The 27545-nt window shown below is 48.4% G+C and overlaps 2 protein-coding genes across 3 annotated transcripts in view; one reads left to right on the plus strand and one right to left on the minus strand.

The window, feature by feature from the left end:
* Positions 1-10987, minus strand: part of FXYD6 (FXYD domain containing ion transport regulator 6) — a 40466-nt gene extending 29479 nt beyond the window's left edge. The window contains exon 1 of one of the 2 annotated variants that reach the window (XM_016919833.4): positions 10856-10987. The gene's annotated coding sequence lies outside the window, so the exon portion shown is untranslated. 2 annotated transcript variants of the gene reach the window in all.
* Positions 1-27545, plus strand: part of CD3E (CD3 epsilon subunit of T-cell receptor complex) — a 541795-nt gene that overhangs the window by 90202 nt on the left and 424048 nt on the right. The window lies entirely within an intron of this gene.

Raw genomic sequence — 27545 nt, forward strand, 5'->3', positions numbered from 1 at the left:
CTTTTCAAACTTTGGCATGCATTATCCCCTTTTTCCTCCTTTCACATTTTCTTGCCCAACTCTGTTCTGCTGACTATGACTGAGGTTGGGGTAAGGCTGGGACCCTGGGGCCTGTTAAGAGGAGAGGTTGTGGCATGTCTGTTACCCATTGTCGGATCCCAGCTGTTCCCAGCGATGCCCCATCAGTCCCAGCTGAGCTTTGGCATCAGCACAGGCACTCCTGTGTCCCTCTCACCCTCTGTCCATCTCACAGCTGCTGAGTGCCCTGCTGCACTTTGCCTAGCAGAATACCAGTGCATTTATACTGAGTACTGGATGGAGTCCCAGACCAGTTGTAGGCTATCCTGTCCACTGGAGCTCAGCTCAGGGTGGATGCCAACAGAACTACTAGCCGGCAGCCTTTCACCGTGGGCTGCAAAGCTGCAGATCACCTTTTTTTCTGGTATGGCTCAGAATTAGATGAGGGTGTAGAATCGAAATAAAGGCCACCCCTACTCAAAAATGTATCTGCCTCCACAACAATTCTCCCCAAGGAGAGACGTTTAAATGTCACGACATCACTACAAGAGAAATACTCCCAATCCTAACAGTCATTTATATCTTGGCCTGAGTTATTTAATCAGATTGCTTTCCACAGCAGAGAAATTTGCCTGCATTTAGGTGGAGAAATTGGGGGAGAAAGAGCGTACTTTTGGAACAAGGTGTAATTTTGGAAACAATGGCACCCTTATCCTTCCAGTAACCAAGTTAACAAATATTTATTGATGGCCTAATGTTTTCCAGGCACTTCACTCATCACTGAGGGCACTGCAGTGGGCAAGACAGACACAGTCCCTGCCTCCCTGCCTGACGGAGGTTACGGCCTCACCAAGTTTCCGGGGCTTCCTCTCTCCTTCCCCATCTCCACACTGCGTCTGTGGCAAAGTCCTAGCCATGCTCGCACTTGCAGTATCTCTCTAATTGGAACTTCCTTTCTGTCACTCCTCTGGGTAACTTACCTAATAGTGCAGTAGCTGGACCCATCTTTAACCTCCTCCTTCCCCTCTGTGCTGGACACTGATTATTGCAGGACTAACCTTTCTGAAGTGTATTCTGAATACCTCCCTCCCAAACTCAAAGGCATTCAGTGGTGCCTCTATGTCCTATTTAGTTTTTTAAAATCCAAACTTCTTTTTGGCATATGAAAACCTCTAAGTGTACCTCTCTTCTACCCCTCCAGTATCTTCTCATTATTTTCAGCTAAGATGGTCTACGTTCCATCTTCTGCCACGTGTGTCTCTAACTGAGTGCCTTTGTATATTCTGTTCCTTCTACTTACAATGCCCTTCCCTTCCTTGTTTATTCCAGTTCTCAACCCTGGTTGTACCTTAGGATCACATGAAGAGCTTCAGAAAAAAAAAAAAGAAAGAAAGAAAAGAAAAAAGATGCCTGGAAATCAACTCAGCCACATTCAGCTCTAAACCCGGGCAGTGTAGCCAAGGGCAGTGTAGCCAAGGCATCAGTAATTTTGAGAATCTCCCCCACTCATTCTGATGTGCAGCCAAGGTTAATAAATGCTATCTTTGTCCAGCTGCCACTCCACGTAGACCCCTTTCTCCAGACTCCAAGAGCACCTGTTGCCTGTTGTTGGCACTAATTTGGCGCATAGTACCATCTGTTTCATGCTCGCTTCATTAAGATTCTCCTATCGGAAAAGTCTCTGTGCTACCCCATGATCTGTCCTCACCTGGGATGGTGAGGACGGCCGAAAGTGCTGGCTGATGGATTGGTATGTTTGTCTTGAGGAGCGGAGAGAACACAGCTCCAATCACCAGGCCTTGAAACTGTGCTGCGTGGGGGGCATGAAAGGGATGGAAAACCCAGTCCCGTCAACGTCAACAGCAATGAATCATCCTGATTGTATCGTCTTGGTGTGATGTGATGAAAACGGCACTTTCCCTCTGTGATCTTCCTCCCTAAAACCCATCACTCCAGTCTAATCATGAGGAGAACATCGAACAAATCCCAACAGGGCCACATCCTACAACACACCTGACCAGTGACCCTCAGAACTGTCAAAGTCCTGGGAAGCCTGAGAAAAGGTCACCACCCAGAGGCACCAAAAGAGGCACGACTCAATGGAGTGTGGTATCCTGGATGGGATCCTAGAACAGAAAAAGGACATAAGGTACAAACGAACGACGTTTTAATAAAGTGTCAGTGTTAGTCAATATTATTGTACCAATATTTGTTCATTAATTGTAACAAATGTACCACCCTAACGTAAGATCGTAATAATAGCAGAAACTGCATGCCAGGGGAGAAAATTGGAACTCATACAATCTGCCCAAGTTTTCTGTAAATCTAACTGTTCTAAAAAAAAAGTCTATTCGTAGAAAAATAATAAAAATTCAAAAATTCAGTTAAAAGCAATCCTCAACCCCATCCCAGCACTCTGGCTCCTGCTCACCTTTCCGGCGTTTGATGAATCTGTAACAGGAGCTGGGCTTCTCTGGTTCAGAGCCTCAGAGCAAACAAACAACCATCAAGGGCTTTTAAAGCTGCCTTTTAAAACAAGTGCTTTGGGTCGACCAGAGGCCACAGATCCATCAGTGGAAAATGCACCCAGTTCCCTCAATTTGCATTTTAAATGCCCATCAAATAAACAATTAAGCATCAATTATTGTTAAATCACCTAACTTGAAATGATTGCCCGCCCCGCCCAGCCAGCAATGTTCCAGAGAGGAGTCGATGAGGAGACTGGACTCAGAGACTGGCAAGGGAAAGGACAGAGCAGAGGGTGGTGAAATTCCAGCAGTCCATGGCTCAAGGAGGCTGCAGACACTGCTGAATTCCCCAAGCTGCCAGGAAGGCAGCTGGGCAGTCTAGGAGCAGGACAGGGCACCTCCGCCCAGCGCATCACTGTGGCTGACACCTCCCAGGGTGGCCTTTCCCTCTCCTGTCAGGCGCCTTCAGTAGCCCAATGGCTCGAATGCTGCCCCTCCAACCCTCATTCATGGAAGAGAGGCACTCCCACTGCTAGGGTGCTGGAGGCTGAGTCGTCAGGTACCCTGGACTCAACCAGCCCAGACCCAACCCAGCCCGGCTGCACAGGGTGGAGCGGGAGAGGCAAAACTCTCTTGTCATATAGCAGGGGACTTATTTTTAACCTGGAGGCACCTTTATCTTTAACATGAAAACATGAAGTTCTTTCTAGGGAAGAGAAACTTGGACAGAGGAAAAAGAAGAAGAAGAAGAGAGAGAGACAGAAAATAACTGACTGTGAAAAGAAATAAGGCCTCTTCCTTAGAAACAGAAACAGAATTCACAAATCACAAATCCAGGCCTGTTTTCTGGAAGTCTCCCTGGAAAGATCCCAAGCTGGACCATGAGCGGAGGCATGGTGGAGAGATCTTAGCCTCTGGTCTTTCAGTGCGGGCCTGGCTTTGTCCTCCAGCTGCATGCGGGTCACTGTCATTCCAACCACATCCCCTCATCCTTGGCCCTCTCTGCCCACATCAGATATTCTGAACTGGGGCAGCCCCATTCTCTGGGCCCCAGCCTGGTCCGTGGGGCCCCAGCCCCCTTCCCAGGTCTTGCTGTCACCTCACCATCACTGACAACCGTGACACTGTGGTATCCCAGCCATCACCCATGGACTTCTCACAACAGCCCTCAGAAGCAGGCACACAGAACAGTACTGCGAGGCCAACTCAGGCACAGGCCAATGCTGCGCCTTGCCCAGAGGGAGTCAGAGTGGGATTCAGGCCTCCTGCCTGCCAGCACAGGGGCTGAGGCCCCTCTGGTTCCCCAGGAGATCTCGGTCTGGCTCCAGAGAGTCTGAATGGTGAGTGGTATTGCACAGAAGCCACAGGCTGGGGCCCCAGCAGGCTGCACGCCCCAGCAGGGTGTGATGGAGTCAGGCCAGGATGGGATCACCTCCCCCACACACCTGCTGACAAAGGCCCATTCAAGACAGGACAGACAGCAGTCCCAGCAGCAGACACAGAAACCCAGAGCAGCTGCCAGGGCCAGGAACCCAGAAGCCAGGCCCACGCCACCCTGCCCACAGCCAGGCCACAGCACCAGGCAGCCCCTTTTGCTCTCTCTGCCTACCTCTTTAGAAGGACAGCTCTGGCCTGCATGTTTCAGCCTACAGGGCACTTTGCACAATTTCATATTGTCTCCCTTTTAGGGGTGGAAGTGGCATGAAGATGAACCCTGACCCACGGGCCTGGATACCCAGAAATGTGCCCTGCCTTTAGAGGAGGGGGCTGTTGACCTGACTCTGTCTCTGTTTCAGGAAACACATTATCCCCTCCCTCCCCTCAATGCATCCTCATCCCCACAGAGCCAAGGCCTACACCCCTTCCCACGTAGGGCTGTCACCAGTGTATGCCCCCATCACACCATAGCTCCCTGGGAGCACAGGCACACCCTGGCCATCTCTGGATCCCCGGCACTGAGCACAGCAGCTGCTCAATACATGTTGATGTGTGAATGAAAGGACGCTTCGGCATCATTATCCCTTTACATCAAATCCATTCTAAGCTCAGAACAACCAAAGGATCTGTAGGGAATTTTTCAGGCATTTAAAACTTTCTCGGTATCCTCCTTCCTCCGTTGCCTCATTTCTAATCTCTGTGTCTCTGTCAAATCCCAACTACCAAAATGCTGTGAGGAATCAGCCTCTCTCCTTTGACTTCAGCTTTTAAGCATCTCTCAGACCTCAGATGGCGTCAAATTCTTAGTTTCTAGACTCTACCAAAGCAAGTGGGAGACTGAGGTGACGCACGGTAATAAAGGGATGTGCATCTTGGGAACGTGTGGTGTGCACCGACGTATGGGAGACAGCCGGGAAGGGCGACTAGGTGTCTACACCTCCTGGTGATGAGGACTCTTCCCCATGCGTGTCACAGCACACACGCTGTTCACTGGGCTTTCTCCACGTGTCTGACACTGTGCCAGGCACCGTGGGGAGAACAGACCTGCCATTGAGAGGCGGTGCAGTGGAGAGGGCGGGGTGGGAGGAGGCGGGGCGGGAGGAGGCGGGGCGTGTCCCTCCGCAGCTAAAATGCAGGTGTGTGCTCTCAAGGAAGAACTGACAGGACATTCACGGTATATGAGTATGTTTATTGGGAATTTTAATGCCTGTTTATTGGGAATATGGAATAATTACTTGAAAGAATAAACACTTGGGAGGAGCCACGAAGGATGATATAACAATAATAATGCCATTCTAATAATCCTAATAATGTGTCATTACTATCATTATTACAGCAGCTGATATCTCCTGAGTGTTTACTCCATGCTAGGCAGCATGCTGAGCCCTTTACACAACTCGCCTCATACTGTCCTCACACTCATTTGACAGGTAAGGAAACTGAGGTTTAGGAAAGTGAAGAAATCTAGGAAGCATCAGAATGCAGTTTAGAATCCAAGTTTGTGTGTCTACAAAGACTGCCACCCTCTACTCGGCACATTCCAGCAATGGCTTGAGCTCAGGCAGAGGGTGAAACAGTACCAGGCTTCGGGTGACCATCTGGAGAAGGTGCCTGCAGAGGTGGCTGCAGCCAGGTCACGCTGAGCCTGGAGTGCCTACACCATGTACCTGTGCTTATTAATAGGCACTGGTGAGCCTGGGGAGGTTTTTGAGCAGAGGAGTGGCAAACCTGGACCTGAGCTGTAACATCAGTGGGTAAAATGGAATGGGCTGAGAGGGTGGACGTTCACAGGCCATCACCATGGTCTGAGAGACTGCAGCTCTTCGGGAGAGGTGACAGGGCATGTGAGAATGTGTGAGCCCCTGCCTCCTTGTCGGGTGTGGGAGATTATGTATGTGTGAGGAAGGGAACGTGTGTGAGAGTGTAAGTGCACCCGTGATTGCATGGAGGGGCTCTTCCTATGGAGGAAGAAAGTCGCAGGGCCTCCTGGTAGGATGCGGACATGAGGTGGACAGTAGGGGAGAGGAAGGAACAGGACAAGCCCATTGATCTACCTGAGCAGGAGGGCTCCAGCAAAGGAGAAACCTCAGAAGCCCACAGGGCCTACCTGACATATGAGGGGAACATTTATTAAAAGGGTGAACGAGGGAGTTTGAAACCTTAGCCTCTGGTCTCTCAGTGCGGGCCTGGCTTTGTCCTCCAGCTGCGTGGGGGTCACTGTCATTCTAACTACATCCCTTCATCCTTGGCCCTCTCTGCCCACATCAGATATTCTGAGCTGGGGCAGCCCCATTCCCATGGCCCCAGCCTGGTCCGTGGGGCCCCAGCCCCTTTCCCAGGCTGTGTGCTCCCTCCCACATCTCTGTAACAAACATGTTCCTGCGCAGCCTACAAGCTGGCTTCATCCCTTCCCAGGTCGGGACCTCTCCCTCCCCCGATTCTGGAGCAGAGATGATGCTGCCAAATTGGTTCCATGCTTTTGTTTCGGCCGGAGATGTCCTGCCTCTCATCAGGGACAGTGTCAGAGCACTGTGTTCCCGACCGGCCCCTCTCGTTGCAACTCTCCAGCTGGCCAGGGGTTCTCCCTGCAGAAGATTTCATGGACCTCCAAAATGACAGCCCAGTCCTCTCCAGTTGTCTCTTCCAGAGAACAACTCTTTAAAGATCCTCCCCCCACCGCCGCCCGCCTCCAGTGTGCAGCCTGGTAGAAAAGGCCAGGTAGACCACAGCATCCAGGAGGAGCTGGCTCCCTCAGCCCTAAAGAAAGAAACTTGGTTTCAGCTTCTAGGGCACCTTCTGCCACACTGGATTAAAAGGAGACTTTCTCCAGGGTAACCAGAGCCCAGCCCCTTCCTGCTCAGCTCAGCTCAGCTGCAGCCCTGTATTATGAAATAATGAGTACTATTTGGTACCTGGAGAGAAAAGGGATCTCTTTCAAGATTGTATAATCCACACAAATTTAGAGGAAGACATGCCTTGGAAATCATGAATCTAAACCCCACTATTGACAGATGCGGAAACAAAGGTCTAAAATCCAAAAGGCTTTCAGTTGCTGAAGAGCAGTCCAAGCCATTTCTGGATTTCACCAGAAGCCCAGTTTGCATCCAAAGGGATATTTGTGCAATGAACGCATTTGCCTTTCGGTAGCACGGAAGCTCAGGGGGAGAGCTGGGGCTAGAACCCGGCCTTTCCACAGCAGGCTCCCTGCCTCCTTGGGGCTGTGCCTTTCTTGACTGGTTTGCTTCCCTCAGGGTGCTCAGAAGGTGATTTGTTCGAAGGTGAATATTGGGGGGCTGCCTGGCACAGTCTGCCATCCAGATGGCGGCCGACTAAGTCCAACAAGGTTGGGAGGAAGAGAGGAGGTGCTCTTATTTAGGGGAGATTTCAGTGGGCAGACTCCCCCAAGGCTGACGGGAAATTTCCAGGGTCTAGGAAACTGCCCTTTCTCCCCCATCTCCTTGCCACAGCTTCCAGCCTCGCCTTCCAAGAAAACATAGTGAAGCAGGCTCCCCGGTTGTACCCGCCCACTAAGGGACCCTCACTTTGGAAGGGCGTCCCAGTCACCAGCCGACCAAAGGCTCTCCCTCCAAAGGTTTCCATCAACCCACCATCTCTGATGGTGACTGAGAAAAGAAAGCAAGGGTTGCAGGACAGGCAGTGTGAAGGCCAAAATCCTGGCCGAGGAGTTAGAAGGCCTCAGCGACTACTGGCCACATGACTGCTGAGCCTCAGTTTCCCCCACTGTGTTCCCACTGGATGCTCCCTCAAGGCCTCTTCCGGCTCTGAGAAACCTAGGATTCCGATGTCAGGGACTGTGTCTCCCTCCTCACCTTCATGTCCCCAGCAATTAATACACAGTAGACACTTAAAACAGTTCTTTGAATGATTGAATGAAATCGGTCCTCAGGTCAGTCTGAAGATCCGATGGAAGCCAGGAAGGAAATGCTTCCCCCAGGCGCCTACCGTCTGACAACCATAGAAGCCACACATCTTGGGAGAACCCTGGCAAGCCTAGAGCCCTTTGCACACCCGCTTCCTCTCCTAGATGCACAGATCTGTTTGGAGGAGCCAGGGGGGAAGCAGGAAAACGTGCCAGGAAGAGAGGGTGGCCTGAACCCCAGGCAACGGCGGGTAGCCCTAACTTTCGCTTTCTTGACTCCTGTGGCCCCTCTCCTTTCCTCTTTCTGGTTTCCCTCCCCTTCCTGCCTCCCTGGCCTGGCCTCCTTGGCTTTCCTGGGACAGTAACCACTTTTCCTTCTCTCCTTTGTTAGGGCTCAGAGCCTCCAATGGTCCCAGAGCTGGCCTGATCCTCTGCTGGTGAGGATGACTCCCAGAGCCTCAGGCTTTCTCTGGGTCAGGGAAAAGAGCAGCAGCAGTGGAGAGATTGAAATTCTGGTCAGTGCCCAGCCTCTGGAGCCCAGCACCTGGGAATGGCTCTCGTTAACACCTGGAGCTCCGGACTAGGGCTTTGAGGAGGAGGGAAAAGGGCTGCGCCCACTCTTTATCCAACCTTCCCTTCCAGGTTTAGGGAAGGGGCTCCTCTTTTGAGGGAATCTGGCAGTGCCTTTCCCTCCACCTTCCTCTGCAGGGTTCCCAGGGAGATGTTAGGGTTTTCCTTGTGGGCTTCCTGAGCCTCCATCTCTTCCCCTCCACACCCCTAGGGAGGTGGCTGGATAAGGAAGGAAACTGCCCTCTCTCTCCCCTGCCTCAGCCCAGCCTGAGACTTATTTAGATGTACTGTGTGTGTGTGTGCATGCACAGTGCGCATGTAGGGTGTCAGTGTAGCATTGCAGGTGGTGTGTGGTGGTGCGGTATATATGCGGTGTGTTTGGTGTGTATGTGTGTATAGGTATGATGTATATGTATGTGTGGTGTGAGTGTGAGGGTGTGTTGATTGCATAGTGTGGTATATGTCTGTATGTGTTTGTGGTGTTGGTGATGTGCAGTGTGTGTGAAGTGGGTGGTGTGAGTAAGGGGCCACTGCAATTGGGTGTAGGAGCCAGATATCTAGGTCTCCTAGCCAGGGATAACCAGTATCTAGGCAACCATATTGGGGGGAGGGGAGGAGATATGGAGGTGAGGAATGGGCAGGAGAAAGAGGGAGGCTGAGAAATGGAGGAGTTTCCATGGCAACGACCAGGCAAGTCACGTGCAAAAGGCTAAGTTGCGGACGTAGACATACACATCCATAATATGAGGGTGGCTGGATCCCCAAAGGGGGCTCCTTTCAGAGAGGGCCTGAGATGCCCACTGATGCATCTTCAAAGCTGGAAATCTTAGCCCAGCCAGACAGCACGAAGCCACAGAGACAAAGGAAGTAGTGGCAGAGAGCACACTGGTGGGGAGAAGCCTCCAGTAGCCACGGTCCCGCGAGCGTGCAGGCTTGCAGCAGGTGACGAGGCAGACCCATGTTTCCAGCGAGGCTGCTCCCAGCTCCCACCCTCGGGTGCCTCCTCTACCAGCCACCACTTGTAAGAGCCAGAAGCCAGCGCTGGGAGCCCCAGGCTGCACACCCAACTCTCCATGGAAGCCCGGGAGACACAATAGGGGAGGCTCTGCCAGGGCCAGCCCTGCTGGGGAAAGGGGGCAATGGCGGACCCCAGGGCCCCCCGGAAAGGAAACAGGATTGGATGGATAGACAAGAAGGAGGGAAAAAATGATGCACTCTCATGAATCCCCGAGCGCTAGAATCCTTCTTTCCCTGCGCCCCCATCCTGTGCCCACTGCCCAGCCCCACCTTCCCCAAGCACCAAACCAGCAAGTTCCATTTTGTGTCGCTCGTAAGTCCACACTCACACCCAGCCACACGCCCTCGTCCGTAATTCCCCACGCTCCACCAAGTGTCCACAGCTTCCAAGTAACAAAGGGAAAACTCCTCATGGATAAAGGGTGGGCGCAGCCCTTTCCCCTTCTCCTGAAAACCCTGACCCCAAGCTCAAGGCAGCACTGAGAGCAATTCCCAGCCACCAGCGTCACCCCCAGCGCCACAGCCTGCCTCCCCTAGAGGCTCCTCTCTCTTCCGACGCCGATCTCCTTGTTTACATCCCCAGCCCGGTTTCCCGCTGCCCAGGCGGGGACCGCGGCGCAGCTGACCGCGGAGGACCGCACACACCCACTGAACACACAAACCCCGGCGCTCCCGGCGCTCCAGAGATCGGTCCCCACCGAGCCTCGCCCCTCCTCGGAAAAAGGAGCCAACTTTGCCCACCTCCCCAGCCGCCTACCTGCACAGCCGGTCCCCTCTGAGACTCCCAGGAGGACCCGCCGAGTCCCGAGGAGCCTGGGAGTGGCGGGGCTGGGGGCAGGGCGGTGGGTGAGGCTTGAGCTGCTTTCCCGCCTCCCCTCCTCCTAGGAGTCGGGCGGGCTGGGAGGCGCGTCCTGCGGGGGCGGGGGCGGGGGCTCGCTCGGGGCTGGGCTCGGGGACAGCCCACTCCGTGCTGCCGTCCGCTGGCTTCTGGGTAGCGGCCGCGCGCAGACCCCCTCTCCTCCTCTCCCTGTCCGTCCTCCCGCTCCGTGCTCGCGCGCGTCCTCTGCTCCTCTCTCCTCTCGGGGGGCGGAGAGATTTTTCCAAAGGGCAGTCAAGCTCCGAGAAGCAACAGGAGACTGCCGCCGAGGAGGCGTGCAAGCGCCGGAGCGGATTTGCCATCAGCTGTTGCTTTTCGGTTTCCCTCTGGTTAGGGTGGGAAGGGAGCAAGACAGGCACAATGACAGACCTGGTGTCTCTCTGCAATAGTAAACCCCGAGGAACGGAAAAATAGGAGAAAATAACCCAGCACCAGACACAGCAGCCCACGTTAATTGGGAGCCTTGGTAATTAAGGGGAATGTGCACCAAAAGCATGAATGGCTGTGTCGTGGGCGCAGGAGCCAGCTCCAGTTGTAGTTGTCATTTTCAGCTACAGCCAGGTGGGGAGCTGGGGGGATGGTCCTTACCTGAACCATAGATCTGCTGCCTTGAACCCCCTTTTCAATCCCCGTCCACCTCTGGCCCTGCCAGGAGCAGTACCACCCCGTCCTCAGCCCAGTCCCCAAGAGTCGAAATTCATGATGACGAACTTTGAATGTGAAGATGTAAATCCTGGCTCGGCAACCCTGCCTGTGACGCGACTTGGAGCATATCTCTGCACTCAGCTCCTGAGTCTATTTCCTCACGTGGGAAAATGGTGATTAGAGACTGACCCCATGGGAGGCTTAGCTCATAGTGAGTGCTCAAGAAATTGGCTCTTACTATTAGGGGCAGAGCTTGTAGGAAGGGGCAGAGGCCAGGCACCGGTGGAAACCAAAGAAACACAAGTGTCAGTAGCCAGGAGCCATGCTGAGATGGAGGCTGTCCAGCCTCAGTCAAGGTGTGTATATGGCTGAGCGGGGTGGAGGGAGGGGCTACTGAGAAAGGCTGTGATTGTCCAAGCCTAGGTAGGGCCACGGAGACTTCCTTACAAACCTCAAGCCGGGGATGATGGGTACTGCTAGGAAGAAACCTAGCCCTGCCTCTGCTGCCCTCAGTTCTGGGCCTGTTTTCTCATTTGGGAAAATAGGGAGATGGACTAGATGATCCTGAGGTCTCTTCCAGCTCTGCCCTAGATGATCTAATTATTTTAATAAAAGGTCAGGTCTCAAAACCCCAAGGCAGGAAATATACATGAACTCAAGAAGACTTTGGAACCAGTAGGGGAACCATAAATAGCTACTGAGAAAGAGCACCCAAAAAGCCTCCCCTCAGGGGATAGTTCTGGCCCCTTAATCATGGGACTTGGCTGAATGGATGCCACTCTGGCCCAGTCCTGAAGTCCCTGGGGTTCCTGTGAATGCTAAAGCTCCTTCTCCAAAGCCAGACTCAAATCTTGCCTATTTGCATGCCTAACCCTTTTCCGTTCCTGTCTTTTCCTCTATAAACTGAGGACAGCATTCCAACTGTCCTTTTCCCTTTTCATGTGTTCTAGGTGGCAGATTTAAAACCACACCCCTTTCTAGGCCCATGTCCTTAGGCAGGTACATTCATCCCTCCAAATGCCCTTGAATCCTGCCTTTTGGCCATCTCTCTGTGCTTTTTAGAGCACCTACTAGTGATGACACGTCAAGCCCAGGCTTTGCAAGCCTATTTGGGAAAGGATAGTTCAGAACTCCAAAGCCAAGCCACCTTCTGGTTCAACCCCATTTCCAGCCAGAGAGTTCTGAAGTGTTTGGCCCAGTGACTTCCCAGGTCCCCCTACCTAATGCTGACCAGCCCAGGCTGCAGAGGGATAACAGGAACTAAATGTGCATGAGAAACCGCCATGGCTTAACTCTCAAATAGTGCTTCATCACGTTCCATCCAGGGGTACTGCTGGAAGAATTTGGGGTGTTACAGCTACAAAGCAGCACACAAGCTTGTTCTAGGGTGAGTCACATCTCCCTTCTAGCAGGAAATAAACACATCTACCCCCTGTGAAAAATGTGGGCATTCATAAAAAGAGGTCACCAGCTGTTCCATTCTTTCAACCATGTATGGACAGGAGGAGCTACTCTTCACTGAGACCTGGGCCAAGATCTGAGGATATACTGTGGAGAGGAAAGATGTGGCCCCTGGGTGAGATAGAGATTTAGCAAATGTTCCCATGAATAAACATGTAATTAAAACACAGTTCAGAGCCCTGAAGATATAGCACTTGAGAAAGGTCAGGAGATGTTAAGAAGATGAGGTAAAGAAGCCAAGAATTGGGATGTCAGGGTGGGAAGATGATTCTGCCTCTGGAACAGAAGCAGTATGTGCAAAGGCCCTGAGGCAGAAGGGGCATGGTGTGAAAGGAGCCAGGGTGGGACTGGCCCAACAATTCCTGGTGATTCCAGCTTTTATCCTGGGAAGCACTGATGGGCATCATGAAAACTGTTCTGAGCAAGAATTGGTGAGAGGCTGGGTTGGGATGTTCCTGGTGGACCCTGCACGTCAGGGTTCAGGGGGCTGTGTGGGGGCAGCACTAACATGAAGCTGAGAAATAAGCCTGATCCCCACTAAAGAATCCTGCTTCTTTACAAGCCCAAAGAACAAAAAAAGATCCAGGGCAGGGCTGCGCAGCCGTGGAGAAAGTAGGGTAAGAAAGGGTGGAAACCATTCCTGAAACACTCCCCACCCGCCAGAACTGGAACCATGGGAAGACCTGGAGCTGGAGAGGACAGTATAACTGCTGGGAGCATCAGGGACTGCTCTATGCTTTGAAGCTTGCTCTGGGCTAAGTAACTCACAAATGTGCAGCTAAAATCCCATCTGGAGAGGACTTGCCCTGGTCCCCTTGTATTGCAGCAAAATAGCCCTTCTGCATGTCAGTGCCTTGGTCACACAGCCACGGACAGGTCACAGAGTGACCTCCTGTGTCCTGGTCACACAGGACACGGAGGGCCTAAAGGGGAAATTAAAGGGGAGAGACCCTCACCCCTCCTAGCAGGCATCCCTTCTAGTGGGGTGCCACTTCATCCTGGGGTAGGGCTGCAGAAGGGAGCCGATCTTGCCCACTGACTGCTACTTTGTGTCCATGCATACCCACTTGGCTTTGCACAGGTGTGAATGTGTGTCCTCCCCACTCAGCCAAATGCCAAACCCCCAACCCCTAGGACAGAATCGTTTCCTAGCTCCTTGGCTGAAACAGCTCTGCTCACTTCCAAACCACTCCTTGATCCTGGGTCCCTTCCTCTCTCTCCAACCTTTCTTTGTCAAACTTCTCCAACTTCTCCCTCAAGCAGCTGTGTTGAGTCCTTGGTCATCTTATGCAGTTGCTAGACAATCTAAATCCACAACCAGGGTTTTACCACCTGCTTAGTCTTGATGAGTCCACAATCTCCAGCCCGGTCCTCTCCCCAGGAGACCCAGGCAAGTAATCCCGGGGAGTCAGCACCGCCCACTCCCAATCCATCCTCCCAGTCCACTCCCTATCCATCCTCTCACGGCTTGAAGCCGTTCCCTCTCATGTCTTCTTTGAATTCATGAATGGCACTGCCCCCAATCCAGTTACCCTGCAGAACACATGCCACGCTCAGACCTCTCCCCCAGTGCCTCCTTTCCTGCCCACCACTCCTGTTCTAGGTCAGGTCTCTGGCACCAGATTCCCACTGGTGACTCTGCCACAGTCCCCCTACCTCTAGGTAGAGTTATCTTCCCCAATACAAATGCGATTCAAAACTTCAATGGCTCCGTATTTTCTACAAGTTAAAGTCAAAATTCTTAACACGACATTCAGCCTTTACAACCTGACACCCACCTGCCTCTCCTGCTTCATCTCGTGACCCATTCCCTGCCCTATTTCCCCCCATCACCCTCATCACTCCAATCCTTGTAAATGTCGTGTCCCAGACCAAAAGAGCCGTGCACAGTTATCCAAATACGCTGCCTGATTCCTACCCCCAAATCTTTGTTTACATAGTTTTCTCTGCTTGAAACATCCTCTGCCTCTACATCCTCTGCCTATTTTCTCTACTTACAAGAATTCTACCTACGCTGCAAAGTTAAATTCAAATATTACCTTATTAAAAATGAAAGCTGTCTTATCCATGCTGTAATTAACAGCATTTTGTCTACGTCTATAATTGCACTTATCATAGCCTCAACTTTGCTATGTTTACTTGCATGTGTCTGCTGCCCTAATAGAATGAGAACTCCCTAAGGTCAGACCTGGCCTCTCACTCCACTTATAGACCCCACTATCATGTGTGGTGACCCACTTATAACTTGTTGAATTTAAGTGAATTGTAGTTGTTGACTTGAAGGACTCTGCCTGGTCTTGCTCCAACCAACTTCTCCACATTCATTTTGATCTCCAGCCAGCAACCTCCTGCCTTAACCAAAGGTCTTAGCCATAAGTCTTCAAAGAGTCTTCAGAATTGGTTCCCTGAGTGCTGATACCCTGTGCCTAGACCACACTTGTGAAATTCATTAACTTTGCTTTCTCTTGCCAAGATGAAGAGAGGAAGTAGTTGGTGCTCGAGGCCACAGCCAGAGGAGAGATGGATAGTGAGCCTCACAGGGCTGTGATCATTTCAAATGAAGGCCTTCTCCTGAATGGTGAGTCCTGGGGACCTCCCAGGCCAGACTGCCTCCAGAGGAAGAGCAGGTAACCATCGCACTGACCTGGGGGATGAAAAGCAGGTATTCCCTGACTACTCACAGAGCTGTCGGGATAGGGTGGCAGACACTGCTCGGTCCCTAGCCAGCTTCGGTTCTCTTCTTTTTCCTTTCTATCAGAACATTTTTTCTAACTGAGCAGCAGTAGGTTCAAACTACTCATTTTCTCAGACTCCTTTGCAACTCTGGGTGTCCATATGACCCAGTTCTGGCCAAGGAGATTAGAACAGCATTGCTCCAAGAAAAATACAGTGGTATGTTTCTTTTGCCCTCCACCCTTTGTTCTTTCCTGTCTTCCTACTCCTCCTCCTCATTCTTCTTCTTTGTCAGAAACATGGATGTGATGCCTGGAGATGAAGCAGCCATTTTGCAACCATGAAGAAAATAAGTATTTGAGTAAGGATGGCAGGACAAGAAGCTGTAAGAGCCGTCAACAACATCCGAATGGCTTCATCCCAGATTCCTTGTTATGTGAGCAAATTCAACTCCTATTACATAAAGCGACTGTAGCTGGTTTTCTGTTCCATACAGCCAATACAAGCCTAACTGATGTACGTGGGTTGGAACAGCTGGGGAGGACAGGCTTTCATCCTGAGAAAGCAGAAATTCAGCACAAGTCCTTCTCCTCTAAAAGTCCTTGACCTGCCACTTGCAGCCCAGTAACACACACCTGACACGTGCCCACACATCAGAAGAATAAACACCGGCATCCCTCTTCATAGAATGGGTCCTGCACAGTCTATTTCCTTACTTAGATACCTTTATATCAGGATCTTGATTTTGGGGAAAGGGAGAAAGCAAAGGCAGTCAGAGTGAGGGAAGTCTGAAATAAAATTTCACTCTGTCTTCCCGCAGGAAAACCATAACATATGTAAGGAAAAAGCATTATTCTAGGCATGCCAAGACACGAATGAGATTTGTTTCTAAGTGAAAAATCCACCCCAATCCCATTAGTCTAGAGAACCAATTGCTGCCTGATTAACTTAAACTTGTCTGGTAAGTGTGAAATGTCACCTCGAGGTGCCGATCTCTAATTATGAACATGCATCTTCCAGAAGCTGTTGGTGATCCAAATCGGAGCACATGACCACTCCTCCCCCAAGCCCCTCCTCTCTGCAAATATGCACCCATTTGTCTTTTCCCAGTGAATGCAAATGGGAGAAAAACGGAGCAATGTTGCCCTTTGGAGATAATGACATTGGAAATTCAAGACATAATGGCTCCCTAGACAAGACCAGAATAGCTTCGTATTTCTGCTTTCCTGTTGCACGGAGAAGCTGACAGCCTGTTAGCATAAGCAGGCGCCTGAACTCCCCGCCCCTCCCTGAGTGCTTGGAGCCAGCGTTCGTGGGGAGAGGCACCTGTTTATCATATACTTTCTTCCAGCCCACTGGCTCCAGGCTCAGAACAGAGGCTGTAGCTGAGTTTTTAAGCAAGGAGGAATTGTAGGGACCCAGTAGGCACCTCCATTCAGTCTGGAGAACAGCTTTGCAACTAGACAATAACCCACTAGCCCAATCATGTCTGCTGGGCAAATAAGACTGATTTGAATCCACTTATTCTCTTTGGCACCTCCCACTCCCACCTCCACCCCAAAGCCTGAACTGGAGTTTAGACAAACAAAAAAAATGATTTGGGGCTGGTAGATCATTGAACTTGTTTATAAGGAAGTCACATGAAGCCTGCAGTCTAACTGCCAGGAGGGTAGAAAGGACCTTCCCTGTAGGGAAAATTCAGTGCCTATAGACAAACTTGCATTTCTTCCAAGGAAGGTATAACAGTGGCCAGAGGCCTGGCGTCCCAGGGCTGTGCCTGGCCTTTCCTGGGGAAGCAGTTCATTTCTGATGACATTGGGTGCCCAAGTGGAGCGCTGGGCAGGTCAGCAGAACACTGTGGCCATAGAGGCACTGTCTCTCTTGTCTGTTTCTAATGGACTCCTAGGTCCATTGACTTCTCCACGCTCCCAACCCTCCTGTAATTTAATGATCTCTTTGATGATACTGTTAGTGTAATTGCTCCTCAGACCAGAGTCATGTTTGATGTCCACCATTTGAAACGTTACCTCTATTGATTTTTACTTTTCATACCTTGTAAGGACCTTAGATACGGCCGGTGGGAGGTGCTGGCTGTAAAACACTGACTATTCCAGCCACTTATTATTTATTATTAAACATTTATAGAGCCCTAAAACACATCTTCCACATCTTCCTGGCACATTGTTAAAAAGAGAATGCGCAGTTATCTTCTTAAGTTTAGCTTGGAACTTTCTAATTAGGAATCAGGAGAAGGGATGTAATGACTCAGCCCCAAGAGTTGGCTAAGTTGTTTACTTTTAGATGGCAAGTAACTTGAGGATGGGAAAGCTGTCTGGCTGGTGTTTTTAACCCTCTCCCTCCCCTCCCCACATGTCAATATAATGGGTGTATGATGAATATTTGTTGAATGCAAAAGATAGGAATGATATAGACAGAGAAAACCAAGATGCATCAATAATTAGTCCCCCATCAGCCTTGGGGGCAGCCTGGTGCTGCTCATCATCTGACAGCAGGGAGAAAGGGGGAGGTGGGACCAGACTTCCCGGGACGTGGTTCACAGACCTTGAGCACATCAGACTAATCTGGAAAGTGTTTTTAAAGTTGTGATCAGTTATATTTCCAAAGATGGCCTCAGCAATAGGTCCTCCTCCCTTGTGCTCTTCTGCAATGAAGCTTTGCCACTGCTTCCACTGAGAGAGGGGTCTGTTTCCTCTCTCTTTCAATCTGGGCTGGCTCTGTGACTTGTTCTGAGCAACAGAAAAGAGGCAGGCCTATCATTGTATAACTTTTAACTGGGCCTTAAGAAACCTGCAACTTCTGCCTTCACTGTTTGAATGCTGCCTCTTAAGTCAGACTAGCCTGGCGCGGTGGCTCACGCCTGTAATCCTAGCACTTTGGGAGGCCAAGGCGGGCGGATTGTCTGAGCTCAGGAGTTCCAGACCAGCCTGGGCAACACGGTGAAACCCCATCTCTACTTAAATAGAAAAAAAATTAGCTGGGTGTGGCGCATGCTCCTGTTGTCCCAGGTACTCAGAAGGCTGAGGCAGGAGAATTGCTTGAACCCGGGAAGCAGAGGTTACAGTGAGCCAAGATTGTGCCACTGTACTCCAGCCTGGGTGACAGAATGAGACTCCATCTCCAGAAAAAAACAAACAAACAAACAAACAAGATGTCAGACTACCATACTGGGGAGAGAGAGACCATGTGGGGAGAGACCTGAAGTCTTCTGGGACATTCCCAACCCAGCTCTCAGCTGAAGGCAGCCTCTCCAGCTACCTTGACCAGAGACTACACAGCCGGGCCTTGCCTAATTCCTAACCCTCAGAAATCAGCAAGTTCGTTGGTTGTTTTTTTAAATGCAAAATCGGGAGGCATTTTGTTGTGCAGCAGCAGATGACTAAAGCAAGGTGATAAGGCCCCACCTCAAGCCCATGATTCTTCAGGGATGGGACCTGAGCATCTGTATTTTAGCAGGCCCTCCCTGGGACCATGAGTTGAGGCTCCCACTGAATTCTTCCCTGGGCTGCTTCATGCATGACTCGCAGACAACACAGTGAGCATTAGTCTTGGAACATGCAGTGAGCTTGAGCCACAGCAGCCTGGGCCAGGGACACGTGGTAAGAGAGACCAGGCAGCCTCAGAAAAGCAGAGCTTGGAAGACGTGGGGCATCAGAGATTTCTGTGTGCAAAGCCCTGAACCAGACACGGCGAGGTGAGTCAAAGGAAGCCGAGCCATGGAATATATGAGCTGGATGAGACCTTTGAGAATGTTTTACAAACTGGGAGACCAGGGCCCAGAGAGGGGAACTGACTTGCTCAGAGTCACACAGAGCTTGTCAGTGGCTGAGTCAGGACCAGAGCAAGATCTCCTGAGTATCGGTTCAGTCCCCCTTCCCTTGCCCCATCCATCCCTTGTGATTTCTGCATCCTAACCGAGGAGTGAGAAAACACGGAATTTCCTAAATGTTTAAAACATTAAAAAATTTTAGCTAACCTATGTATTTGTGAGTGCTGATTATTAATGTCCCAAATAAGGTGAAACTACCAAAGGTATCCAGAGTAAGAGAGGGATCAGAATGGGGATGGGACCGGTCAGGGCCGTCTGCCTGAAGAGCCACCCGTGAAGGAGGAGAGGAAGGTTTAGGGTGGGGGCAGGTAAGCTGAGGCACAGAGGTAGGAAGGACTTGCGTGGGACCTGCAGGCTGCTTACTTGGCAGGTTCAGAAAGTTCTACTGGGAAGGAACAGGGGTTTCAAAGTTTCCATCCAAATAAGGTGAAGTCCGTTTGTCTTATTTGGTTCGTCCACCAGCAGAGAGGGGAGAGGACTGGCTGGCGCCCAAGTGGGAGGGCCTTTAACACAGCCGTCCTGGGCCCCACTGTGCTGATAAGAAATCTCACCAGGGCCTTGAAGAGGACCAGATCCAGGCACTAAATCAGCAAGGCGGAGGGCTTCCAAACCTGGTGTCCGATTCTCCTCTCTGCCTTCCCCTCCCCTCCAAGTCCAGCCTCTCTTTGTCATTGGAAGAGGCCTCGGAGACGCCACCCAACAGGGTTTATTTTTAGTTTTCCATTCTCCGAAGAACCGCTGGTCATGGAGCAAGCTGTTTAAATCTTCCCAGCTGTCCTGCTGAGGACTGAACAAGAGAAAAGGGATTTTGCTTGTAGTAGGAAGGGTCAAGGTCAGGTAGCGGGAAGAATTCACCCTGTGGTCAGAGTGGGCAAAATGAGCCAGGTTGGTACATTTATTTCTTTGGCAAATAATTCTTGCTCAACAGAGAGATCAACAATGCTGTCTGCAGTTTCCATGCCAAAGAATGAGGTTCTTTTGGAAGGCAGTAGGGCGGTAGCAGAATGAGCGCAAATAATCATTAATTGAATTCCAGGACTTGCCACTTAATTACTTTTGGTCTTGGACAAGTTACTTAACTTCTCTGAGCATCAGTTTCCTCATCTGTTAAGATTATATCAGTGATACTCACCACCTCTTTCATAGGGTAATTAGGAAGATTCGTGAAGATAACACAGGTAAAATACCTGCTGCGGTGCCTGGCAATGATAATTATAATAACTATATTTACTACCAAAGGTATCCAGAGTAAGAGACGGATCAGAACGGAGATGGGACCGGTCAAGGCCATCTCCCTGAAGAGCCACCCGTGAAGGAGGAGGAGGAGGGTTTGGGGTGGGGGCAGGCAAGCTGAGGCACAGAGGTAGGAATGACTTGGGTGGGACCTGCAGGCTGATAATTATAATAACTATAACTATAATAGCTCAATAACTATTCATCTCTTGACTTTCTTATACTAACTCACACCACTTTGATTCGTCTCAAGATAGAACTTAATCTACTTAATCTTTAACAACCTATTATGTACCTACTATGTGCCAGGCCTGGAGCCGGGCATGTCCCACACCTTATCCCTAGACAATGTAGCAGGCTGGGCATTACTTATCCCCATTTCACCCATGACTCTCTTTATGGCGAACTTCACCCCACAGCAGACCATTATGATGTAAAGTCATAGTGGGTGCAGAGATGCAAGCCATCAGAAACTGTGGGGCAGAGAATATGCCTACTACTTCAGGCCTTTACAGGGTGCCCAGAAACTAAGTGCTCCAGGAGGAAAGAAAGAGCCATTGGTCCATCCCCATGTCTGTAGGACCCTGGCCATACCAATTTAAATCATGGAGTTGGTTCAGGGAGTGGAGCAAGAAGACCAAATGTAACTCTCTGGGTGGGAGAGGCCTCAAGAAAGCAATGCAAACACAGCAGCCAACTTTAACTGAGCATTTACTATATGCCTGGCATGGTACTGATCAGTTCACACTTGTCATCTCATTTAATCTGTACAACAGCCCTGGGATGTAGATTTTATTGTTATCCCCATTTCAGAGACAAGGAGACTGAGCCTGACAGAGTTGAAGCAACTTTCCTAAAGTCACTCAGTTGGTAAGTGGCAGAGCCAGGACTGGAATCTGGTTGCAAAGCAGGTACTTGCTTGGGATTTGGTTTGGGGGAGATGTGACTTTGGCTCACAGCCTTCAGGCATTCTGCACTCCTGGTGCCTTCTTCCCATGAGGAGATCCTGCTCCACAGGGGGTCCACCATGCCTGGTCCTGTGACACAAGGACTTCCTCTCTCAGTCACCGGCCATCTCTGACCCCTGCCCCATGTGGGGCTGAGATCTGGATGCCAACCCCTGCCCTCTCTGTGTCTCTCTGCACACCCAGGGACATCAGCCAGGTGTGGGCAGAAATGGTTTCCTTTGTCCCTGCAATCTGCTTAAGAGAAGTACGGGATGTTTTCCCACTCCTAATCGGCCATTTCTCCTGCTCTCCCAGTGTGAACCTCCTGCTTTCTGCACAGTTGAGATTAGATTTCTATGGTGATAAAAGGAGGGCAACTTGTGGCTGCTCTACCCAGGGACTGGTAAGAAACGGAGGGTCAGCTGGAGACACGTCTGGCTGCTGTCATTACCATCAACATTTAATATGTGCTAAGTGCCCCAGAGTGCCTTCCCTAACCTCAGGAGTGCTCTGAGAGGACAAAATCAAGTGAGATAGAGTGGGCTGTCTGCCGCAAGGATGCCTAGATGCAAATCTCCACCTGCAAGTCAAATATCCCCAAGCCCCGTGCACACAGGTGCGATCAGACAAACACGCCCTCCAGGCCGGTGGTTCTCAAACTTGGGCATGCTTCACAGACCTTGAGAGGCTTGTGAAAACACAGATCTCTGGGCCCAGCCCAAAGGAATGTTTATACTTCTGGTCAGGGGAATGCATCTTGATAGCCAGTGACCAGTACACCTACCAACAGCGCTTAGAGGCACACACATGCACCGTTGCATGTACACACTCAGACACGCAAGATCAGGCACATCTTCAGTACCTGCTGGCCTCGCTCTCCCACTCTCTCTTTGGGCTCCAGCCTCTCCAGGCTTCTTTGCATTTTTTGAGTCATAGGCCTCCTGCCTTGGGAGGAAAAAGAGTTGGGAGAACAGCGAACAAAGGCGGAGAGGCAGGACTGCTCGTGTGTGTGGAATGGCAGTAGATTTGCTTGGCAAGATATTCCTGCTGAGGGTGGAACAAGAGATAAAAATTTTCTCTCTGCTTGGAACACGGTTCCTCCTACTCTTCGTCTAGTGAATGCCTTCTCGTGCTTCAGAGCTTAGCTCTAATATTCCCATTTCAAAGAAGCCTTCCTTGATCTCCCCTACATCATCACCAGACCAGGGCAGACCCTTGATACAGGCAGTCATATCTTTACATAATTTTTCTTCTTGCACTGATGGCAGTTGTTTTATTTTAAAAAGATATATGTTTGACTCCATCAGAGCTGGAGTCATGTTGAGTTTGTTACAGTTGAATCCCTGACTCTCTGCCTCATGGTAGATGTGGTAGATGCTCAAAAATGTTAAATGAATAAATGAACCCTCACACATGTGGAAAGCTGACATATACACACAGGTATCCATATAAGAACACATTCACATGCACTTTTCTGTCAGCCTTTTGCGTTCTTTGAAGCTACAGTAGACATCATTGGAGGAATAGAAGTGAATTCAACTCTTCTAAAAAACAGTTTTGCATTTAGGATAGAAATGTAAACAATCCTATTTATAGGAATTTACCTTTTGGAGATCATTGCTTGAGAATGCACGAAGAAATTTATTGCAGTATTGTTTATATTAATACTATTAGCAAACTACCCTACTTAGATGTAGGAAACTACCCTACTTTCATGTCCACTTATGGATTAAGTAAACTGATAGATCCACACCGTGGAATATTCTGAAACCATTACAAAGGAAAGTACAGGAGTCCCCCCAATCCACGATTTAATTTTTTTTTTTTTTTTTTTTAGAAACAGGATCTCACTGTGTTGCCTAGACTGGTCTCCTGGTCTCGAACTCCTAGGCTCAAGTGTTCCTTCCACCTCCACCTCCAAAAGTGCTAGGATTATAGCCATGAGCCACTGTACCCGGCCCATGATTTCATTTTTCATGGTTTCAGTTATCTGTGTTCAACCAAGATCTGAAAATACTAAATGAAAAATTCCAGAAATAAACAATTCCTTAGTTTTAAATGTTACACTATCCTGAGTAGTGTGATGAAATCTTGTGCCACCAGGCTCTGTCCCTTCTTCATCACAGCAAGAAGGGTAAGAGCAGTTCAATAAGATATTCTGAGAGAGAGAGACCACATTCACATAACTTTTATTGCAGTATGTTATTAAATTCTTCTATGTTATTATTAGTTATTGCTGTTAATTTCTTACTGTGCCTAACTTATAAATTAAACTTTTTCATAGGTATATATGTATGGAAAAAACATAGTGTGTGTATACACACACACGTATATATATATATATATATATATATATATATATATATACACAGAGAGAGAGAGAGAGTGTGTGTGTATATATATATAGAGAGAGAGTGTGTAGATAGATAGGTAGATAGATAGATAGACGATAGATAGATGGAGATAGAGAGAGATAGGGTTTGGTATTAGCCACAGTTTCAGGCATCTACTGGGAGCTTTAAACATATTCCCCTCAGATGAAGGAGGACTACTTGTAATATCTAACCTCATGGGGAAGGTGTTCATCTCATATAGTTGAGAAAAAAAATCAAGATACAAAACAACCTATATAATATGATCCCATTAATACAAAACTGTAGACATCTATCTATGGATGTATGGAAAAAGTTCCAGAAAGATTTTACCAAAATGCTAACAGTATTTACCTCTAGATGTTGGGATTGATTACTTTCTTTTTTGTAACAGTACCTACTTCATAATGTTTGGAGAGATTGAGATAAGGTATGTGACAATGTGATGAGTTTATAGCACAATACTTGGCACACATAAATGGCACATTTTATATTATTTTCTTAATTTTCAGGACTTTTTATTTTTATTTTTTTTTTGGTTTTGGTTTTGGTTTTGGTTTTGGTTTAGAGACAGGACCTCTATCACCGAGACTGGAGGGCAGTGCTTGGATCACAGCTCATTGCAATCTTGAATTCCAGGGCTCAAGAGATCTTCCTGCCTCACCCTCCCAAGTAGCTGGGAAGCACCACCATGTCTGGCTATTTTTTAATTTTTTTGTAGATATGAGGTCTCAATATGTCCAGGCTGGTCTCAAACTTCTGACCTTAAGTGATTCTCCCGCCTTGGCCTTCCAAAGTGTTGAGATTGCAGGTGTGAGCCACTGTGCTTAGCCAGTTTGGATTATTTTTAAATGCTCCTAAAATGAGAACTAAATTACAAAATTACAAACACAATCAAGAAAAAAAAAAAAAAAAAAAGACCGGAGTAGGAAGGGCCAGCTAGGTGAATACTGTGATGAATTACCGATAGGTGTGTGTCCTCTAACCCAACCTCAGCCTCTGTTCCCAGCGTTTCAGACAATTCTTGGTACTAATAAGTGCCTGTGACAATTTGTTGAATTCAATTGAATTTGGGTCATCTATTAGTCCAGTTAGAGGGATTATCAGAGAGGAACTGATGGATTCTGATCTCTAGTCCCAACCACAAAACTGAATCCATCCAGACATCATCGCCGATATTGACTATATCAGATATGCTTCCTGAAACCCAGAGAGAATTATTGAAGTGTTTCTAACTAGAATTTGAGTGCTCACCTGGGATGCATCAAACCCAGGAAGTTAAGAAAATGCAAATTCCCAACCACTCTTCTTTCTCCCACCCACTGTGCTCTTTATTAAACTGCAGTTAGATTTTCATCCATCTTCTTCAACAAGACCCAACATCACAGCATAAAGCTGACTAGACTTAGGCCTCTTCAGATGACAGATTGTTCACTTTTCCCTGAGAGTCGGAAAAAGTAGTGAGGATGAGATAAAGATATGATTCCAGTAGAATTTCCAGGAAGTACAGTTCAAATCAATATCTCTGGATTTTGCTTTTTTGTCTTGTATGGTCTAATGTAGCAGTCCTCAAAGTAGGGTCTGAGAACTCCTGGGGGAGCCAGAGACATTTTCAGGGAGTCAGCAGGGTCAAAACTATTTGCATAATGATGCTATGATGTCATTTGTCTTTTTCACTGTGCTGACATCTGCACCAATGGCACAGAAGCAAGGAGGAGTCTCCTCAGCAGGAATCAGACAGTGGCACCAACCTGCACAGTACTTGTAGTGACTGTTCTTCACCTCCACATACTTGCCAGTTTCACTTAAGAACATCCTTGAAGAAGCCACAAAAATTATTATTAAAAATTATTAATATGGTTAAATTTCAACCCTGAGCACATGTCTTTTTAATATTTAGTGTGACAAAATGGGAAGCATGCATAGAGGATCTCTGCTACATACCAAAGTGCCAAGTTTCTCTCAAGGAAAAAGACTCGTATTTTTGAGCTGCATGCTAAGCTAACTGCTTTTTTCACGAAACACGACTTTTACTTGAATAAAGATCAACAGACAAATTATAATTATGCAGACTTGAGAATTGGCAATTATTTTTCAGAAATTAGTAAAATGAGCTTATCACCTCAAGGAAAACAAACAACAATATTTGTTACTAATGATAGAGTTTAAGCTTTCAATTAAAAATTAGAATCTTCAGGCTGGATGCGGGGTCCCACGCCTGTAATCCCAGCACTTTGGGAGGCTGAGGTGGGTGGATCACCTGAGGTTAGGAGTTTGAGACCAGCCTGGCCAACATGGTGAAACCCCATCTCTACTAAAAATACAAAAATCAGCCGGATGTGGTGGCGCATGTCTGTAATCCCAGCTACTTGGGAGGCTGAGGCACAAGAATCGCTTGAACCCAGGAGGCAGAGGTTGCAGTGAGCCAAGATCGCATCATTGTACTCCAGCCTGGGCGACAAGAGAGAGCTTCCATCTCAAAAAATAAATAAATAAATAATAAATAAAAATTAGAATTTTAGAGAATCTACATCCTTTATCAAGAGCTTGACAGCTTCCCAATTTGTAAAAACTTTTCTGATGAGATCAGTGGTGATTTTTTTTTTGTTAAGCATGATGAACATTTTATTTATTTTTTATATTAAATATTTTCATAATTTCAACTTTTAGATTCAGGGGGTACATGTACAGGTTTGTTATAGGCATATGTTGTGTAATGCTGAGGTTTGGGGTACAATTGATCCCGCCACCCAGGTACTGAGCATAGTGCTCAATGGTTAGTTTTTCAAGCCTTGCCCCACTCCACCCCCCCTCTTTAGTAGTCCCCAGTGTCTATTGTTGCCCTGTTTATGTTCGTGAGGACCCAATGTTTAGCTCCCCCTTATAAGTGAGAACATGCTGTATTTGGTTTTCTGTTCCCGCATTAATTTGCTAAGGATAATGGCCTCCAGCTGCATCCATGTTGCTGCAGGGGACATAATTTTGTTCTTTTTTATGGCTGTGTAGTATTCCATGGTGTGTATATACCACATTTTCTTTATCCAATCCAAGTTTTGGGGCACCTAGGTTGAGTTTATGTCTTTGCTGTTGTGAATAGTGCTGCAATGAACATATAAGTGCATGTGTCTTTTTGGTAGAACTGTTTAGTTTCTTTTGGACATATGCCCAGTGATGGTAGTTCTGTTTTTAAGTTCTTTGAGAAATCGCTAAACTTCTTTCCATAGTAGCTGAACTAATTTACGTTGCCACTAACAGTGTTTAAGTGTTCCCTTTTCTCCACAGCCTCCCCAGCATTTGTTGTTTTTTGACTTTTTAATAGTAGCCATTCTGACTGGTGTGAGATGGTGTCTCATCGTGGTTTTGATTCGCATTTCTCTGGTGATTAGTGACGTGGAGCGCTTTTTCATGTTTGTTGGCTGCTTGTATGTCTTGTTTTGAGATGTGTCTGCTCATGTCTTTTGTCCACTTTTTAATAGGGGTATTTGTTTTTTGTTCGTTCAATTGTTTAAGTCCCTTATTGATTCTGGATATTAGACCTTTGTCAGATGTATAGTCTGTGAATGTTTTCTCGCATTCTGTAGGTTGTCTGTTTACTCTGTTGATAGTTTCTTTTGCTGTACAGAAGCTCTTTAGTTAGGTAGGTCCCACTTGTCAATTTTTGCTTTTGTTGCAATTGCTTTTGAGGACTTAGTCATAAATTCTTTCCCAGGGCTGATGTCCCGAATCGTGTTTCCTAGGTTTTCTTGTAGGATTTTTGTAGTTTGAGGTCTTACATTTAAATCTGTACTCTATCTTGAGTTAATTTTTGTCTATGGTGAAAGGTACGTGTCCAGTTTCATTCTTCTGTATATGGCTAGCCAGCTATCCCAGAACCATTTATTGAATAGGGAGTCTTTTCCCCATTGCTTATTTTTGTTGACTTTGTCAGAGACCAGATACCAGTAGGCGTGTGGCTTTATTTCTGGGTTTTCTATTCTGTTTCATTGATCTGTGTGACTTTTCTTGTACAAGTACCATGCTGTTTGGTTACGATAGCCTTATAGTGGAGTTTGAAGTCCAGTAATACGATGCCTGTGGCTTTGTTGTTTTTGCTTAGGATT

The sequence above is a fragment of the Pan troglodytes genome, chromosome 9 (assembly GCF_028858775.2).
Source record: "Pan troglodytes isolate AG18354 chromosome 9, NHGRI_mPanTro3-v2.0_pri, whole genome shotgun sequence".
In the NCBI taxonomy this organism is placed as follows: Eukaryota; Metazoa; Chordata; class Mammalia; order Primates; family Hominidae; genus Pan; species Pan troglodytes.